The sequence below is a fragment of the Oxyura jamaicensis genome, chromosome 10 (genome assembly GCF_011077185.1).
Source record: "Oxyura jamaicensis isolate SHBP4307 breed ruddy duck chromosome 10, BPBGC_Ojam_1.0, whole genome shotgun sequence".
Lineage (NCBI taxonomy): Eukaryota > Metazoa > Chordata > Aves > Anseriformes > Anatidae > Oxyura > Oxyura jamaicensis.
Window position 1 is genome coordinate 11,842,823 of NC_048902.1, and position 16,955 is coordinate 11,859,777.

General features: G+C 40.4%; 2 long non-coding RNA genes across 2 annotated transcripts in view; both read left to right on the plus strand.

Annotated features, from left to right (window-relative positions):
• The window catches only part of LOC118172403, a 42,220-nt gene that overhangs the window by 1,249 nt on the left and 24,016 nt on the right, over positions 1-16,955 (plus strand). The gene's annotated exons all lie outside the window — the stretch shown is intronic.
• LOC118172402 lies at positions 426-10,556 on the plus strand. Its single transcript, XR_004753681.1, has 2 exons — positions 426-3,740; positions 6,923-10,556. It is a non-coding gene; the product is annotated as an uncharacterized LOC118172402 (long non-coding RNA).

Below are 16,955 nucleotides of genomic sequence, written 5' to 3' on the forward strand. Positions count from 1 at the left end.
GCTCCCGTCCTTCCCGGCCCTTCCTTCCCCAGCTGAAGCGTGACATGGTTCTTTATGCGCGCCTGACATGGAGGCCGGGCGAAGAGGAGACGCCGGCTGCGCCCTGCGGCTTTTTGCAGACGGGCCCCGCGTTCCCTCCGGCCTGGGGGGGCCCGGCACCAAGGCCCAGACCCAGCCTGGGTCGGATCTTGGGGTGCCCCGGCCCCCCAAGCACTCCCCGCCAACAGGCCACCGCTGCACCCACTGCCACAGGACCCCAGGGCTCACCCCGGCCCTTTCATGAGGCAAAATGCCCACCTCAGCAGGCCCCAGAGCAAAGGCCTTGGGTCCAGGGCATGCTGCTGGGTCTTCCCGATTTCTGTACCCACACTCTCTCCACCACCAGCCCCTCCATGTCCATCAGCACCCTAAAACACATACAAAAACAAACAAACAAACAAACAAAACAAAACAAAACAAAAAAAGTTCACAGCACCAGCAAGATCTGGACTTGGAATCTCCTTAAATTCACAACACGGACTTGCCTGTAGAGGATGTCAGGGGCTTGACTCTTGCCAGACGATGCCAATTCTTAAAAGCCTGTACCTCTGTGGAAGGAAACCATTAAGAACTCACAATTCCCAAACCCAGATACTGCTATTTTACCATAATGTTACCAGTTAAGTTGTAATGTTCATAAATCAATTGTTATTGACATTTATTGTACTGAAGTATTGTCTAGAGGAGTGAAAGATGAAAGCATCTGCAACCTGGGTCATAAGCAGAAAAGTTAGGAAAGGTTTTTCCATAGGTTTGGCTGAGCCTGTAGCATGGAAGATGCCAGCTATCCCCTTTGGATTTAGGGAGACGGCTCTGTCTGGGTGCTTATCCACATCCCAAGGAAAGCACCTGGCAGCAGGTGGATGGAGGAGGAAGGTGTGCCTGAAAGCCGCAGGGTCACATCTAGGGAAGGAAGTGAGTGGGCCACAACAAGCACTGCCAGCCAGTAGAGTTGGTAATGCAGAGAAAGAAGACAAGCAAATGCCTCTTCTAGCACCTGGTTTGGGGTTGGAACAGGACCAAGAAGACTCAGTTTATGGTGTCCCCAGGCATGGCTGTGGTACCCAAACTCTGCTGTTGGCAGTGCATGAGTAAATAAAGTTTGTCACTTCGGGTCATAAAACAGGGTATGGGCTTCTCTGCTGGGGGAAGCATTGCTCTAAAATCATTAACTCAGGTATCAGTAGCAGACTAACAATGGAAAAACAAATATCCAAGAAGCTGAATAAACACTCAGGTGATTAGGCTGCACTCTGCTCAGTGCAGTTATCTGTGCCTGAACTACCCAGATCAGTGACAGGGTTGCCAGAGCAGCCACCTTCAGTAGAGACATGTGGCCAAACAATTCACTTTCACTTTCACATCAGATAGGATTTCGCATCCTTTTAAATTCATACCTCATTTCAGTTTAATGTCCCTTCAGAACAAATATAATACAAAATATCTGAGTACAGGAGTTGTGGACTCTGATCTGAGTTTGTCTGGAGTAATTCTGTGTGTTGCATCTTACCTCTCATACTTGTGTTATCTTCCCAAACCACCTTTATCTCCAGGATACTTACTAGAGAGATGGATCTGATTTATTTTTCCTATTTACATTATTTGCTTTTCATTTACTGGTATTAATAGCTCTTTCTAGTAATTTATTTAATGATCTTAAGTCAGAAAGGAACAGGAAGTATGCCTATTTCTTCCAATGTATTGCAAATGTCAGAATAGCAAAATTCAAAGTGACTAGATACTGAACTGAAACATCTCATCAAAATGTTCATTTTTTAAAATTCTGCCTGTCTCAGCATTGGTGCCTGCAGAGGATGCAGTGAATGAATAATATTTCTAGTCTGCAGTGAAGGTAATCATATAGTAGAGCTCTAAAGAAAACTCATCCCATGAACATGTGAGGTTGCAGCTCTCTTTTTCTCTTGTGTACAGGCTGCAGTGGGTAAAAGAGTTGCCAAGGTAGGAACTCTGCTCAGCTTTGGCCAGTAGAAAATTCTTAAATACACTTTGCAAATAGTCCCACCATCAAGCTGTGGTTAAGCTGCAGGGAAAGGATGGACAAGCAACAAGTTTCCCTGCTGATAAATTAAAAAGGAAAGTAAATGCTCCACACATTAACAACACAGAAAACTACCTCAGCACAAACAACAAAGGAAATTCTTAGTGTGAGTGCATAACCCCATCAGCCACTCATTACAGCAGACAAAAGCTGAGACCTTCTGCACAGGGACAGTTCTGCTGTGCCACCTGTACACTGTTCCTCTCCTGTTATGAATGATAACAGGGTATCTACCTCTTCTGCACAAAAGTGGGAAAGAGGGTTTCTTCCAAACGCTTCAAGAGCAGTTGCAGATCATAAATGTGAGTGGAGGGATGCTGGAGCTTGCTAATACATATAGGCTACATATTTAGAAGCCAGGTCCTAAACCTACAGAAGCAAGAGCTGGGCCTCCTTTAGGCCCAGAAAAAGGAGCAGCAGGTCACAGAGGCAACAACACCGTCCTCACTGGGCAAGGTAGACCTGCAGCCCAGATGGCTCTCTCTTTCCACCAAAGCTCCCCAGAGCGATGCAACCAAGTTTCCTCTCACTTCTCACCCTGTCAGACACGTGTTTCTTGAGCAGGGTGGTATATAAAAGTACGAGCAGGGGAAGAGGAGGAAGGCTGAGGCCCAACAGGACCTGGGAAAGAGGTGGCAGGGCCAGGAGTGTGGTAAGTCATGAAACTGCGAGTCCCCCAGGACAGATGGTGTCTGAGGTACCTATCTTGAAGCTACCACCACACTGCTGAATTTTGCTTTCCCAGTAATTCCCAGAAAAAGTATTCTTGAGTATCCTATTGAGAAACTTGAAGCCAGTCCTGTTTATTTCCCCCTGTTCATATGAGGAAAATAGCCACATACCTGGCTGAAAATTTTCACAGAGAAAGAATACCACCAATTCAACAGAGTGGTCGAATCCATCAGTCAATCCTTAAGAAAAGCGTATGTGGACAAAAAAGGTCTAATTCCAAATGCAACTTCTGAAGTCATGAATACAGATTTAAACACATAAATTTTGCAAGAAATATTCCATGATCATACACTTGTTGGACATTTGTATGCTATCCTGTCTATGGACCTTATTCATGTTGCTATCTTATGCTGGCCATTTTGTGACATGCTGCCTATATTGTGTATTATGTTATATATGTGTGATATATTATTATTTAAATTATTATTTGTACACATTATAACGTAATTATAATATATAAATTTAACAATGATAATATTTTATATTATTATTTATATTGTTATTTATATTATTTGTATTTGCCTCTGAAGTTCTGTCCCTGGCCAGCCTATAACTTTTTTTTTCCCCACCCAAATCCCTTCTAATATCAGGCTATAAATGCTCTGTAGCGTGGCCATTTGTATGATCAACTTTACTGTAAGATATCGAAAAAAAACATTTCTTTTGAATATTTCTTTTTGACCTGTCTATCTATAGTTGATATCATTTTCTTTCCTTCTGCATTTCCTTTTCTTGTATGTTAAAATGTGTCAGTGATGATTATAATGATTAGTATTTTGCTTATGTACATAGTAAGCTAGTGCTTATTTTATTTTAATATTTTAATAGGAAATCGTTCTGAGTCACAACTAAGCCATTCCTCCGTGCAACACATCTGAGAGCACTGTCTGCAGTCACAGAACTACTTGAGGTCAGCGGAAAGATGCCATAATCTTACATGTCCATCCCAACATGCACAGAAAGGTACTTACCATGCTCATTAGGATATTCTTAATTACTGGAGATAAGAAGCTCACCAGAGGATCTCAAACCTTCTCTGTAATAAGCTTAGAAGGGAGAAGGGTATGTATCTTATCTGGAGCTGGTTATATATATCCAGTTTCCTGAATCTTCTTATGTTATACACTGAAGCAATCTCCTAATCATATTAAATTAGACAATCTTCAAGGTGATTGCTTTACATGCTGCAGAGGTGTGAATGCATATCCTAGAGGCAAAAAAGATTGGAGTACTTCAGTTAAAATTAACTTCTTGTGTGGTTGGGAGCCTTCCATTATTACCTGGAAATGTTTGTACAGGTTGGAAATGTTAGTAGCAAGTATGCATTGCTGATGCTCCTTGTGCTCTATAGGTGTCTCAAATGAAGCTACAGCAAACAAAAGACGCCTACAGTGAATGCTGCTTAACAATTTCCAATTCAAACCTTTGCTTTTAGTTACTTACATATTTTTCAGAATTTAACCATATGATATTGAAATTTTCCATGATGATTGTGTGGTTAAAAATTAAATCTCTTCTGACAATGACGATAGAAGAAATAACTGTAAGAATACCAAATTGCCAGGTACCTTTTGCTGTTCTATAAGTACCCATAGAAACGTAGCCAAGTTGCAAGACTCTGAAAAGCATTCATATGCACACAATAGAGGTTGATAAACAACTCTCAGATGTTCTGTCTGAACTAAACATGCTCTAGGCTATGGTGAATGTGATTCAGCTCATGAGTGGAGATGACTGCGGAAGCAATGCTCATGAGAGGAAAAAAATTGCTGTTTCTCTACTAGTACCCACATAGTGTACCAGAGTGGCATGACCAGCTATCAATGCAGAGAGAGAAGGGGAGCAGGAGTTAAAGCCTGGGAAAGGCATGAGAAAAGCAGAGAGGGATTAGGAGATGGACAAAAGCAGCCACACATGGAAGAACAAAAAGATTTCAGAATATCTTAGAATATATCAAACAAATCCCCACATTATCTATTGAAACTCTGTGGCGCAATATGTCTCATTCGTTGCCCGTAACTCTTCCATACAGAGACTTCACTGAAAGGGTTGGAACAGGCACGGAGGCATTGGAACAGGCTGCCCAAGGAAGTAGTTGAGTCACCATCTCTGGAGGTATTCAGAAGACATGTAGCTGTGGTGCTTAGGGACATGGTTTAGTGGTAGACTTGGCAGTGCTACATTACCAGTTGGACTTCATGACCTCGGAGGTCTTTTCTAACCGAAGTGATTCTATGATTGTAATGATCTATTACTGTGCTGCCAGTAAACCCATCAGCTCAAATGGAAGTTTTGACACTACATTCGAAGGTATCAGGCTCTCTATGACCTACTAGAGTCAGGTAACCAGACTGAGCATTTCTATGAGGGTAGAAACAAACAAAAATCCATAATAAGATTATTAAAGATTGTATCTCAAACCATCCAACACATCCAAACCATCCAAAGTTGCACCAGCAGCTTGGGCCTGTGTATTTCCCAATGTTTAACTGCCTGCCTATGAAACTTAACTGTTCTTTGGATTTTCTCTTGTGGCATGTGAGATCTTTTAGCAGCTGTTTGTTAAGAAACACTCATCAAAATATAGTACTTCCATTAATAGACAATAAACATAATTATCTGTGGTAAGAAGATTATCTTGTTGGACAGAAGTTGCACAGTTTTCTTTGACTTTGCTGTTCCCATACTTTAAAGTGTTTGGTAGAGACATCATTCATTATAATGAAACTCATGACTTCTCATCTGCATTTGATATACTAATCTATAAAGTGTCTCCTACAAAGGCTAGGTGACAAACTCGATCTCTAAAGCTATAAAGCCATAATACCTAGGAAAGAAAACCTGCAACAGACATTTCTCCTCTGAAGACATATTTTAAGTGTGTCATCTAAAGCCTTAGAAAATTATTTGCTGAGAAATATGTTGAGAGTTGGCAGGAACAATAATTTAATGCCAGATTCATGACACTTACCCCATCATAGTTTTCCCTCATAAATACCAGAGGAGAATGGATTTCTCTCACATGCCCTCTTAAATTCATCAAAGTGCCTTTTGGAATGTGACTTAATGAATAATTACATCCCAACATGGACAGCAGAACATATTTATTTAAGGAGCTTTGTAACTTCACTTTTATGTCACCTGAATGACAGTGCCAGAAGGTGAGGAGCAGAAAGAAATGATGTGTCTTGCATGACAACTCTTGAGATTGTCACTGTTTACCACAAAACCCCTATCAGGAGCAGTAGTTCGATGTTGGCATTTACCTGTTGCTCTGGAATGTATTGTTCCAGAACCCAAGCTCTGAATTTTATAGGTGTTATCACGGGAAAAATAATGAATTAATTAAATCAGGTGTTTCTTCCTGGATAGCCTGGCATCAATGTGCGTTTAACAGAATCCAAACTGCTACTGGAATGTCATCCCATCTCGGTTGAAATCAGTATAAAATCCTCCAGCATTTTTCCTATGATGTCACATCTCAAACATCATCATCCTCCACTGCCACGGTCAATATGACCAACCTCTTGGTGTCCCAAATCTATAAAATGGGTCTTAACCTCAGCTCCCTCCACATCCGTGCAACTTAGATTGTGTTCAAATCTTATATTTTTCCATAAGCAGTTTTCTTCTTTGTGAAGGCACTTTTCTTCAAGTGTCACTGCTATGTATTCTTTTTTTGGCCTCTCCCATCCTCATACCTTCTTTCTCCAGTTGATACAAAGCAGTGTTCTGCCTTATCTGTGTTCTACACATTGGCTTCACTGGACCAAGGATCCTGCTGCTTCTTTCTCACCTCTCCACCCTCATTATGCACCCCCTGGATGATACTAGTGCTCAAGTAAGAATTAAGGAAACACTGGGGTTGAAGATATTGAGGGCAGTCCTCAGAGGCTGTGTGGCTATGGTGATGCTTAGAGTGAAGACCATTGTGGCCATCTTCAGTGACAGGTGCCAGGATGAAAATAGAGGGCTTGGGGCAGTTTATATGGATGTCACTGCACCTGATGGGGTACAGGGGAAATAAATCATTACTGGCCAGACAGAAAATGTGGCATATTATTTTCTTTTATTTTCTGATTCCCAACAAAGAAGGACGCAGCTCCTTGGACAACCACTCCTTTCCTCTCTGGGGAGTGAAGGGAAGTTGGAAGGGAGGGACTGAAGCTGCCAAACCTACCACCACTCTTGGTCTGAAACTTACTCTCTTCAGCCTTCTGGTGTACTCTGAAAGATCAGCACACCACCCTGAGCAACACAAGAACTGGTTCCAGCTGGCTCCCCTGCGAACTCCTTAAAAGCACATTTCTTCACTCATTCCACATACCTACTACCTCCAGATCATGTTTCTCGTAGTGGCCTGCAAGACTGCCCCTTCCTACTTACATCTTGTCATGTGGCAGCCACATGTCGATTGTTTCCCCATTAGCCATGCCAAAGTTAATATCCTGCTCACCTATTTGTCTCTCAGAGCTCTCCAGCCTGGGCTCTCTGCTTGCGACTTGTCCTTCATATGCTGCTTCTCAAAAATCACTACCTCATTTCTTTTGAATTCCTTTCCCAAAACTCCATCCCTCTTGGACATTCAGGACAGCTGATTAGGTCTTCCACATCTCTAATGAGGGAGGGTTAGTGTAGGAATGTAAAGAGCCTGGAACTGAAGTGGTATATAGGATAATAAGAAGAGGTCGTGGACAGAATGTGGGGGAGGAAAGGAAGTTAGCATGCTTAATGACAATTAAGATTCTAACCTGTAATTAGCATGGCTTTGCCCAGCACTTCAGTGATCCCTTTGTTGTATAATGTATCCCTTTCCCCATAGTCTGACTTTGTTTTCCTGAACACTGCCCTCTTCAAAGAAGGCACAGTTTTCTTCTTCTGAGTTTGGAAAGTTATGTGTTTATAAATAATAAATAGAATAATAATAAATCAGGGCTACTGCGCTTGCTAGCAAACAGCCAATATGCACCAGGTCTCTTTGAAGTCAAAGGGGCTGTTTCTGCTACTGTTTATGCCACTTTCTCTACTTTGGATACAGAGAAGTTGTTCTCGGTTCATATCACTGAGAAATGACTTGCTAAAATATAAAATCTCAGTAAATTCCAAAAACAATATAAACACTACTAAATGATAAATACTCATCCTAACAGATTTATATACAAAATATTATAAGACAAGAAATTCATCTGCTTCTAGAGAAGCGACAATATTTCTCTGTACCACATAATGCCTTGGTAAGGAAATGGCTTGCTTCTGGCCACTTGTTTATTTTCTTCCTTAGCTTTCACTTTTGTTTACATAGACACTATGTTATCGAACATAAATAGTGGTTCAAACCTCCCCACTGTAGTTCAGAGAACTACAATGTTTCAGAATAAACAGAAAAATGATACCCATCTTCACTGAGTAGCAGCAAGGGGCTTAGGATATTGCTGGAAGACAAGCATAAAATATTTAGGCTGGTTAGTATTAAGAAAGTCAAAGAGAATATTATGAGATGAAGCAGCCAAACAGAATTGGCAATGATAGTCTCATAATGGAAAGGTATTTATAGAGTGTTGCTCCCATTGGACAGGATGCTCCTGTCTTACTCAGGCAAACCTCCCACTGAAACTTTCAAAAGGCATATTGCCTGTCTAGAGATGAGCAGGGACTTGGGGACTGAATGATATCCAAATCTTCTGCCCATTCATGTAATGCCTCTCTTAACTGGTTGCAACGCATTGTCTTGCAACTGCAGTTCTGCAACTTCACGCGGTCTGAGTGTTTCCCATACTGGGCAGATGCTGCTCCTAGAAAGGTTAAAGTCAGTCTTTGCTGCCCACAGAGGAGAAAAAGTTCAAACATTCACAGTTGCTTTTTGTCATCCTGAGATCAACAGTGAATTTCTGGAGCTAACAGAGGAGCAGTAGAAAGGAAAGAATTGGTACCTCTGGTTAGGTACCACAGACCTTTAGTTCAAACTGTGCTGCTCTGCAAGCCTCAGTTTAAGCAGAGAGCTTACCTCTCTGTAGGTCTGGCTCTGGATATATGTGGTATTTTGGACCTTGACACAGGAGAAAATCCACTCTACAATACACTTGTGTGAAGAATAAGTCTCAGGCAGCAATGGTATGAAATGGCAATGGGCTGCAATTTGCTCCTTTGTCTGCTACCAGCCTCCCAGGATGGTTCTTACTTCAGACTAGTAGCTTAGGGAACTCGTAGTACAGAGACCCCAGTATGCAGCATGGAAGGATTCAAGCTACTGTGAACTGCTTACCTGGATAACAATAACGTCCACATAACATTAATGTTGTTAACATGGGATGTGAACAATCAAGATGCAGGTCAGTAATACAAACCAGTAACAGCAGGTTATTGTATAATTGAAAACCATGAGCTGTTTTATGTCTAGTACTGGCCATTATATAGACTTCATGCACACTTGTTTGCTTCAGAAATGGGACTCTAAATGAACATGCAAAAGGTGATTCCTTTTTGTGTTCAGTTCCCAAAGTCATTAAAGTGACAATGGGTATACAAATTAAAGTAAGGACTTCATTTCTCAGTAAATATGTAGTTTATAATAATTGTAATTTAATAATTGGCTTTGTAACAAAGGTCACTAGGCCAGATGCTCTTGGTGTAACTTTGCTGACACCAATATAAGGAATAATTTGGCCAGGGTGTACCCAGACCTCTGTTGCACAAGGCAATGAAAGGAAGCACACTCACACAAGCCTGCCAGGTGTAAAACGACATGGTTCTGCCCATTTACAGCCCGTTATTGAAAAGCTATAAGATTAAATTTATACTAAATATTACTTCAACTATATATAGATATATAATGTAAAATTCTATTCAGTGGAATACACACACACAAAGCTGATATAAGCCTTCACACATCCAAAATGTTACTTACACATTCCTTTATTTAATTGTATATGAATTCATTCTCTCTGACACACATGCGTGTGAACACACACACAAGATAATGACCCTACCTGGTTTTACTAATCCTGAGAATCCCTGAAGGGCTGGGCGGAGGTCTAAATAGCCATCTCATGCCATCGCGCTGCCATATGTTTGTCTTTTCTACACTAACATTTGCCAGGAAATCTATCATCATCAATACAGCACTGTCGTGTGACATGAGAATAAAATGTTTCTGTGCAGTCTCTGTCAGCGTTTTTCAGAGACGGAAGTATCAGTGGGAACAAGGATACTGCTGCACCCTCTTTTTAACTACCTTGATTTTTTGGCCACAGCTATGATCCTCTTTGATCCACAGTGTCTTTTTTTCTGTCAGTAACCACTCTGTTTTGGATTATTTCTCTCTCTCTTTTTTTTTTTTCTTTTTTCCTCCAAGTGAAGTGCCCCACAAGCTCCTTTATTTGAAGATTTTGCTTCAAACGCTTAAAAAATAGGGCTTTGAGCACCTAAATGCTTGTCTCCAGATTCATGGGATGTAGTTCATTCATGTCAAAGGCTGATGCCCCACTATGCAGCATGCTCAGCTCCAGTCTCCCACTGAATGGACAGTACTATTGGGAGCTGCTGCTGCAGTAATGAGCAGAAGCCAAGTCAGAACATGCACAGTTGTTACTACCATAATCGATGGGAATCTGGGTTATGCTGTGAAAGTCCTAAGGCCTGGAGCTTTATTTCTGCTGTCTATCCATATACTGACTGAATCACTCTGATGTCCTACATAAAACTCCAAAAAATAAATGACTGAACAAAGTTAACGTTGTAGTCGAGACACCTCCATATGAAAACAATGTATAAACTAAGGGTTCTCACTCAAAAAGTCTGAAGATTTTATCTCTTGATGTTGTGACACCATACATCTGAATATGCCCATGCTATGTCAACAGCTGAATCTCTGCTGGATTCAGTGGTGTCTTCCCTTTCTGGGCTAACATCTCTGCTGGGGATGGATTTGATTTTAAAATGTTAATTTATTCCATCTTTAAGGTTGATTAGTCCCAAGACTGAGCTTATTTTTCTGGTTAGTTTGAATTCTTCATCTAGGAGAAGGTGTCAATATGGTGACAAAACTAGTTTCACTTCTAATCTGTAAAACCTACAGAAATCACACAACTCGCTTCTATATTATTGCACACACATATGCACTCTTGACACATGGCTCTTGCTATTTGGATAGAAAGCTTTTTTTTTTTTTTTTCTACATTTTGGTGGGTTTTGCACTAGAAGTCAGGGAGGCCCTGCCAAGGGCTCCTGCACTATATAAAAGGATACCGCAGGGCTTCTTTAGTGTTAAAGTAAAACCAGATGACACTATGAAAAAAAGGGCCACTTGCTTGCCAAAACCTCTACAATTTCAAAATTAATCTATACATTTTTTCATATTCATTTTTGTGATTATTTATAACATAAAAATGCTTTTAAACTGGCCTTCAAAGCAGACTTTCCAAAAACAGTTTTGCTTTCCATTGTACTTCTAATCAGTTTATTTCTAGTCAGAAAGGAAAATGATGTCCTTCTCTAAAATTAGCTTGTTTACAGAAAGACATGTACTAGGACTACTGCTCTCCTTACAATGCTAATGCTATGCCCGACAGGTAAAAATACTAATAAAAACAATGCACATTTTAAGGATTCAGTGGGCTACATTTTCCTTTCAGCTGCAATCTCAGTTATTTCATTAGGGTTGAGAGCAAGCAAATTTTTGTCCAGTGTCTGAACCTCTGTGAAATAATGGAGTCAACTTGCAGCTTTGTAATTTCTATCCTAAACTGGCCATGGTTTTTATTTATTTATTTATTTATTTATTAATGTTTCTTGTTGCTTGTATCAAAACCTGTTCAGATTATTTTAAGTTTAGGTCACTAGACCCTTTAGAATATTTTTTGGATGACACGGAAGGCAAGCACTCAGTATGCCTTACTTGTATCCATGCTTCTCCTTTTACACTAAAATGGCCACCAGAGTGCTTAGGTAACTTAAAATGTCAATGCAGATGGCTCAACGGGATAAGCAATACAAACCTAAAGCTCACACAGTGTTTGGGTATGTTGTGGGGAAATGCAGGGAATTATCAGAAACTTTCTCCTTGCTCTGCACACGTCTAGCACCGAGGCCAGCAGAGCCTATATCTTTTGGAAGTGTTTGTCAAAACTTAGATACATACAGGTTATGTACATAGATTACAGCCTACATCTGAGAAATGAACAACAATGCAGGCCCAATATCATAGCAAAGGCTATCACAGTCTTAGTTTTATTTATGATCAGCCCTAAATAATGTAACATATATTTGAGTGATGTATTTGTTCTCACATGTCAGGTAGGCCAATCAGTGTGTCACCATGTATTCAAGGTCATATATTCTGTATATTTTAAATATTCCAATTGCCATTTATTCTATTTACCACAGAAATGATGCTCTTACTGTAGATCAAAGAAAATTCAAACAATTTGATAGGAAGGAAGTATCAGAGGATCCTCTGTCCCTTAAACATCACTGAAATTGGTAGGTCAATGGGCTCTTTGTGTGAGACAAAGATTACAAAACAGGTGGTTTCTTCGAAAAATCAAAAGCCAAGCGGAATTCCTAAGCTATATCTAGGAGAAGTGTGAGAAGTGGTTTGTCAAAGTAAAAGAAACAAATCCAAATAAGAATATGTGGAAGATGAAATCTCACTGAGAAGGAATTTTGAACAAGCAGTTACACATACAGGCTGGGCTTCGGGGTGGGGTGCTGGGTGAAGAAGCTTTAGGCCATGATCGTCTGATTTCTTCTTTAATCAGAAAATCTGTGACTGTATATTCTGTCAAATAAAGGGAAATGTGTGAACTGAACATGTCTTCGTGTCCAAAAGAGGTCAGCATAGGCTATTTGGATCAATAAGAGCAGGAATGTGTTTGTATGAAAATTAACTGGAAGAAACATTAGCAGGCAGAGCCATAAAAATACTGTAAAACCAGGATTTCTAAAATGCACTTTGCTCTGAGGATAAACCAAGAAAGTTTTGGCAAATTCTTCTAAGAAAAATGTGAAGTCCACTGGGAAGCCTATATTAAAAGTTAATACCCCAGCCCCTCCAAGAGGTCTGTCAGACTGTCACTCACACTGAGGACTTTACTACCATTCCTCATACACATGGCCACCAGCTACACTCTGCTTAGTTCTGCCCAGGGAAAGCTGCTCTTACAAACGGTTGGGGAGACGGCCTTAAAACGTGTTCTACTATATATATACATATATTATGTGGCTGGTGGAGATGCTCTGTTTGAGCAAAATCAAAAGCTTGAAGTCAGGTAGGAATCTTGTCATTAACTAATTAACTTTGCATGAGAGTCATTTTATGGCATAATTTACTTCAATATGCATCGATTGTAGTGTTTGCAACTGTACTATGCTAGATAAGAGGACTGACTGACAGATCAAAGATGCTTCTAGACATTTTATTGTGGCAGATTATTTATTTATTTGCTTTGTGAGCTTTCATCCTATTGTCAAGAGACAAACCTGGAACTCTTCAGAATTACGGCCAGACAGTTGCTGAATCTTGGGCATTTTAAGGGTTTGCTGTTTCTGGTGCTGTCCTAGAGCAAAACTGGTTTCCTTTTCAGAAATGGGATGCCAATGCTCCTAACAGCTAACACATTTTGCAACCCGCTGGGAAAAACTAATGGGTCAAGTCCTGCTTTAGCTTTATACAAGCTGCCCTGAGATGGGAAGCTGGCAGTGTACTGCTAGGTGTACCGTAGCTTTCCAAAAGCACTGTCACTATTAATAAAATAGATTATCAGCAAGGAAGCTTCTGCAAGACAGACTATCACAGGGGTGGTGGCTTCAACATTTTCCTGGGCATTTGTTGATGTAGTTAATGGCGCTGAAGCTATGTAGCACATGCTGGTTCTACTACCATGGGTTACTTGCCAGAACAACATGTTCAGCAGGGCTCCCTCTTCTCCCTGGGGTGCCCTGCATTAGCCAAACTTATGTCTCCCTGCGTGTCGGCAAACGCCATGGACATCGTGCTGTTTGCCAAGACACTGCTGGGTCAGATGGACTGCTTTTGCCCAGAGGCAGGCCAAAAGTGCTGCCATTGTTGTACTCATGTACAGATTCAAATTAGATCTTTCATTTGCTTTAAAGAGAGACATTCAGCTCTCACAGAAAGGCCAGAGGGAAAGGCCATATGGAGAATATTTATGCTGCCATTAATGTAGCCTTTCCCAGGTCTCTGACCTTTCCCACCAGGAGGGTTTTTCAAGCTTTGTTCTAATTGTTAATAGAAATCTGTGTTTCCCTGAAGTACTGAACAATTTCCAGCAGAGGTCTCTGCCTACTAATAATAAAAGTTTGGCCTGACTGCTTAAACTCAGCAGGGGTCAAAAATCCTTATAAATCAGTTAGGCTTTGTCTCTTGGCAGGATTAAGAAACAAAACCAAGACTTTGTGAATGTGAGTGCCTAGCTTTGAAATCATCATCTATTTCACAGAGTGGTGATGCCTGTCTATTATGTACACCGAGATTCTCAAGAAACGTTTCCTTTATGTAAGATATTTAAAGTAAGTCTACCGAGGTTTATACAGCAGATGTAGCCTATCTACCCAAAACATGTTTCAAAGAATTTAAGAATTAAGAGCCCCTAGTTGTTAAGTACATCAGAGAATTATTAAACTGTAAATATCACACTTCTTCTGGATCCAAAACAAACAAGCCCATTCCAAGGGAAGAAAAGAAACTCCTTTCTTCCCAGACTGTACTGTGATGTAGGCCTAGCTTGAGATCTAACTACAATCTAGGGCAACTGCTCCAAGAGACATTCAGCTTTCAAGCTATAATCTTTTTTGCTTCTCATCTGTCTCTAATACAAGTTTACTCTCTGGTTAAGAGAAAATGATTCATTTTTATGCCTACATATCTTTTTTTTTTTTTTTTTTCTAATTTACTTCACCAAGTGAGATGAACTGATAAAATACAAGGTGTTAAAAATAAGGATTAAACTTTTCTACCTTTAGGTCTGGACTCTAATCGCTCTGTGCAGCATCCTAATTCACCAAGAAACTTCAAGAAGTCTCAAAGAGAGACTCTTTTGAAGTTCAAACAGTATCACTGGGGTGGGGCAAGTTCCCTTCCCTCACCTCAGGAAAGAACTTTACCCTCCTCTGTGCCAAGCCGTTTGCAGGTAATACGGCTGATGGTTGTCCATCTTGAAACCTCATATCTAGGCATTGTTCTTTAAACCTTGACATTAAAAGTGCACATTCCCTTCTCGTCCAGCTTTCCAAAAATCATAGTTCCATATTTCAAACTAAAGTAAGGCCAGTGACCAGGGCAGCACATCTGTGTTGCCACCAGCAGCTTCTGTAGAGAGGAGACCATCAGAGAGAATCACTGGAGTATTTGCAAGCCCATAACACAAGACCCACAGCTTACCTTAGCACAGAAAAGCAACTTATTCTGAGCTACACCAGTGTAACTGTACTGGAGTTAAGGTGACATTTGATGGACGTGATTGCAGGCCAGATTCCAAGAGCACCATAATTTGTTCAGCTTTGCCTCAGCCCCTCCTGTTTGTGGATAGCTAGCTGAAGGTGTTTGTACTGAATGCACAGACTGATTAGATGTTCACTTTCTCAGTGTCCTCTGCTATAGCAAGCCCTTTGAGACAAAGTGAAAGAGAGGAACTGCCTGTGATTTAGCACAAGGAACTTTAATCAAACTGCAAAAAGTTCCACTGTGTCTCAAAACCAAATGTTTTAGTCAAATCAATGACTAAATCGATTTGTCATCGCACCTCTCTTCTGCTTATAATTCACTATGAGACCCAAGTCCCTTAGCACTTTCATAGATATTCTTACAGTCCTTTGAAAAACTCACTTCTACCTCAGTAGTTCTTTGATTTGCAAGCTCTGGGTACAATTTGATTCATGATTCACTCCCCCTTTCCTAGCAAATACCTTCATTCTATCTAAAGCTCATCCTTATGTTCTCAGTATTGTCTCTGATTTAAGAAGGTATATTGAAATTTTGGGGAACTCAACACAAACTGATCTTTCCTGATATCTTGCATTTAGTTGAAAAACGGTAGTATGATTATAATAACAGGGAGATGTGAGGAGGACCTGACTAACCTCTGGATATCAGGGTTCAATTACAGCTCCAGTGCTTTGCAGTTAGATGCTTTCGTCCCACATAACTGCTGAAAGTCTGGATGACATTGGAGATATAACTCCCTCCTCTTTCTACTCTGCCAGGTAAATCACTGAATGCTGGAAAGTGCAAACAATCATATCGCTAACAGATTCTGGAAAAGGATGCAAGGCAGGCAGGATTGCCTGGGAGCAAGACAAAGATTTAATTTGGAAGCCATAACAATATCAAGATTACTTTTGAGGAGACTGTCCTTCCCTTTCTGTAAAGACAAAGAAAGGTATGCTCTCCTTTATCCAAAGAATGATAAAGACTGTTTCATTAACACCTCTGAAGTTCTGCAGCTACCACACAAGTGCCACTATGATGTGGAACAGTAGATACAAGGAATGACCATATCCCTCCTGTTTATTTATTTATTTATTTATTTATTTTCTTTTTTTTATTTATTTTTTTCTTCGCTTTCCTTAAATGTTCTGCATTGTCCCAAAATGTTTCCATGAGCCAAGATCTTCAGATCATGCAAGTTTACACTTTACCATTTACCATTCAGAAAGTTTACGCTGGGAAGAAATCAAATGTATAGCAAGGAAATGAACTTAGGATATCAGTTCAAAAGAATGGGCCATGAACCCAGCAGATGTTGATGAATACAACCAAAAAAAGAGGGTTTTGAGGTCCTTTTTCCTGGCATATGCTCCTAGAAAAATTCTAGTAGAGCTTCTCAAAACCTTCTTACCATATATCTTCCCCTAACATCTGTCCTTCTGCTTTACATATGCTGTATTGAAACTTTCAAAGGTGTCCCTCTATTGAGAAAGCTCATCATTGGCTTGGAATAAAATTAATTAATTTCCCCCTACATGTTGACTTCAACAGAGATGTACATTTATTATGTGAGAGCAGAATCTGGGATTAAGAGAAAACAGAAGCAAAGTGCACAAATTATACAGGTTTCTCAATTTTAAACTTGGAATGCAGTACAAACTTAGAACAAGAGAACAACAGAGA